A 4,067-nucleotide genomic window follows, 5' to 3' on the forward strand; every position below is an offset into this window, starting at 1 on the left:
GCTCGCGCGTCCCTGGAAGGGCAGTTCCCCTACTCTGTTCCTCCTCGGCTTGCCCTCCCGTGGACAGCCCGGCCACCTGCCCTGCTGCAAGGGGAGTTTCGGACTTCTGAAGCCACCTCCGATCCTCCTGCATTCCTCGAGCCTACACGTGCCTGGAATGGGAGGGAGCTGGTCGAGGAAGGCCTGGGGCGGGGGCCTTGCCTTTGAGGTCTTAGTTCCCGTGGTCTGATTCCTCTTTCCACACGCTCGTTTGAGATGAGGATAACTTGGGCCTCGGGTGGGTTGGAAACCATCTGAAGCAACAGTGAGCCTGTGCTGGGCCAAGGACTAAGACATAGGACCTCCAGGCATTGCTTCCCCACTGATCCATGGTGCTGCCGCGGGACAGTCCCCTCTGCACTCTGGGCTCCAGTTTCCCCTCTGTCCAGTGAGTGGAGGGGACTTCTTGTTCTCCAGAGATCCTGCCAACGCTGACCTTCCTTCCAGAGCTCTGTGCCTTTGCTGCACTCCCCAGGGACACCCCTGTTTGCCGTGTTTTACCAGCTGACTCCTAGGAGAGCCTGCAAATTCTTTCTGAAATCCTCTTTGTAATTCGAACTTCTCCCCACTTGCTAAGGACGGGGCAGCTGCAAATAGATGCTTTCCAGAGGCCCTAAGGGCTCCAGCAGCTAGACAGTACAGTCTCTTGGTGAGGGCAGCCGTTCCTCCCTGACCTCTCTGTGTGGGCTTGGGCACCAGCACAGCAGTGAGTGGCTGCCAGCTGACCTGGGCCTTGTCCTGAGACTGGTTTGGGTATGCACGCCCTTTCTAGAGAAGCCCCAGCTCTCAGGTTCCACGGGTCAGGGCCCCCTGGGAAAACATGCAGCCACCATTGGTACTTGAGCCAACAGAAATGTGCCAAAGAGAAAGAAGCCTTGCTAAGCTGTGGCATGTAGGAGCCCTTCAGAGGGAGCACATACCACCCTGACTTCGCTTCCTGTGGAGCTGTCTGCCGAGCAGCATGAGCAGGAGGCCTGTGCGTACCTCATCCTGCCTCACACCAGGCTTTTAAAAAAAATTTGGGATTTGCAATTGGCATAACGATTATGTTGCTGGACTTTCACATGGTTGACTGTGGTTTGAGTCCTGGACCCCGTGGCTTCCAATTCATGCCAGACGTGTGTGCATGCGTGTGTGCCCAAAATCCTCAGAGGAGACTGGAGGAAAAGGGATTGCAGTGTGGCCATCCCCCCAGAGGGTCATTTCTTGCTGTCTCTCTGGCAAGTGCATGTGCCCCATAGCAAAAATCTCTCTAAATTTTTTTTTTTTGTCATAGGACGCAGATGCTTGTCCAAGAGACAGAGAGAAAGTGAGAAATTCCCCCCCGGGGGATGGCCACACTGTAGTCCCTTCTCCATTCCCCTTTCGGGATCCTGAGCATGCATGCAAATGGTCCTGGTGTGTTTTTCAAGCTGCTGGGTCCAGGACTCAAACTGTGGAGTTAACCATGTGGGTTCTAGCGCCTTAACCATCACACCACCTGCTGGCCTCACACCAGAGTTCTTTTATCACTAGTTTCACAGGCAAGCTGAGGGGAGGCAGACCTTTGCAGCCCCCTGTATCCACACAGGGCAAGGTCAGGGAAATCTGTATCTGGAGAGCTTCACAGAGCTTTGACCAAAGCCAGGACAGACATCTGGCGGAGGGATCTGGTGCCGGAAAGGTCCAGCTCCGGTGATGTTGCCATCTGTGGGTGGGGGTTCACGGGTACACAGACTTCGAGCCAGGCCTAGTGCAGGCCATCAGTAGACCGTCCCACTGCCACAGCAGAAGCTTAGGAGGAATTACTGCTGGGAGCTGCCAGCATCAGGTTCTGCATCTCCCGGGGACACTAGCCTTGAACTCTGACCTGAGAGACTGGTGGGCATGTTTTTTTATAGCCCTGACTGTCCTGCTAGGGACTGGGAATGGCTCCCTTCCCCTCTTGTCCCTTGGATTTCAGGTGAAGACGTGAAGGTGTCTTAAGAGTAGTAGACGAAGGGCCAGCAGGTGGCAGGGTGGTTAGGCACCTGACTCCCACATGGCCAACTGTGGTTCAAGTCCTGGACCTGGCGGCTTATTTTCTCACTTTCTGGGACCAGCAGATGACATAATGGTTACGTAGTTGGACTCCCAAGTAGTCAGCTGCAGTTCAAGTCCTAGACCCGGTGGCTTAAAACTCATGCCAAGCACCTGTGGGTGTGTGTGGAAAGCGACCATTCTGAACAAACACGGTGACTTTCAGATATATGTAGAAATGCTGTTCGTGAGCTTCATTTGTGTAGCTATGAAAGCATTAAGATACAAATATCTTAATTGCAGATCCTGCAAAGCAGTATCTGTTTAAAGAAGCCACATGTGTTATTCAGATTTCGCCCAAAAGAATCAGAAGAAACCAAATGGTGCCAGTCATTTTCACATCATCAGCCAATTAATATCTGAAAACTAGCTTTGCATTCCATTTCCTCTTCCCCTACTTTCTGCCCTATAAAATAATAAACTGGAGGCTGGTTTGAGGTCACGGTTTTCTCCATCCGAGAAGTCAGGCCCACCTGATCCTCGCTTTTCTATACTGTGTGTCTTTGTGTGTGTGTGTTTTGTTTATTTCTAATCCACAGCCCCCTTTCCCCCCACCCCGAAAAACATAAAACATGTTTGGCTGAGTGGAATGTGGCAGGTGCATGCCCAGAATCCATGGAGGAGAAGGGATTGTGGTGTGGCCATCCCTCCTGGGTGGTGATTTCTTGTTTTCTTCTTCTTTTTTTTTTTTTTTAAGAGTTATTTAATTTTATTTATTCATTTATTTTAATTTGACCAGAGAGAGAGAGAGAGGGAAAGTGAGAAAGCAAGCTACCAGGTCCAGGACTTGAACCATGGTCAGCTATGTGGGAGTGTCCAGCCACCTTAACCACCACACCACCTGCTGGTCCCTATGATTTCTTGTTTTCTATCTCTCTAGCAAATGCATGCACCCTAGAACCAAAAAAAAAAGAGTAGTGGACAGTAGGTCCAGCCTGGTGGTGCAGCATATCGAACTGCAGGGCTAGAAGTCACATGGCTGCCCACAGGTTCTGATGCCCAGTCATCCTGAAAATGGATGCACATGTGTGCACCCAAGATCTTGACAAGCTCAAGAGCTGAGGGAAGGGGTCGTGGTTTGACCAGATCCTGCAGGGAGTGCTGCATGCGTGCTCTCTCTGTCCCTCCCCATCCTTCCATGTGGGCACATGCACTCTTTTTTTTTTTTTAATTTTTTAGGCGCATGCACTCTTTATCATTGATAGAGGAAATAGGAGAAGAGTAGTGGGTCATTGCTGAGGTGTTCATGGTCTCCATCTCTCTTCATTTTCCAAAGTATTTCTTAGGAAATATTCCTTGTATCCCAGTTCTGGGCCAGGCACTGTACAGCGTCTTGGGGTAACAGTGTAGGGGGTGTCAGACAGATGTGGCCTCTGTTCTTGGGGGCTAAGGGGTTGGGGGCAACAAAGCAGCAATAGCAGGGGGAGGTGCCGAGATGGTGTGGAAGGGTGTGAGTAGGGCCTTAGGAGCCCACCTGTGCAGGCTTAGGGCATTACAGAAGGCTCTCTGGGGAAGAGCCATCTAAACTGCCTTCTCTGAACTTGTATCAGGAGGCTACAAATAAGATAGCAAGTGCAGAAAGCTGACAGAAAACTCCCGAGCATGCCTGTGGCTGCAGACCTAGGTGCTGCACGGGTAACTGAGGTGCCCTTGAGGCTCTGGCCCTGGCAATAACCCCCTGGCCCATGGCTCAGGCCAGTGAGCTGCATACCTGTGCTGCTGCACCCAGGCAAGGGATGCCCTTTGTGAGTACCTGCCCAGGGGGACCCAAGCTGGTGTTTACTCCACCTGAGCCTTCTGCCTTCTGGACTTCTGGCAGGCATGCACAGGTCTTTGGAAAATGGCTAAATGGCAGGGTCTCCCCAAGTGACAAGATGGAAAGACCTTGGCTCTGCCACTACCTCAGGTGTGCTCCAAGGTGGGGCACAGCAGAGAGGTGACATAGCCTGTTTGCTCTGAAGCTGTCAGAC

The sequence above is a fragment of the Tupaia chinensis genome, unplaced genomic scaffold, assembly GCF_000334495.1.
Source record: "Tupaia chinensis unplaced genomic scaffold, TupChi_1.0 Scaffold144326_1, whole genome shotgun sequence".
Taxonomy (NCBI): domain Eukaryota; kingdom Metazoa; phylum Chordata; class Mammalia; order Scandentia; family Tupaiidae; genus Tupaia; species Tupaia belangeri.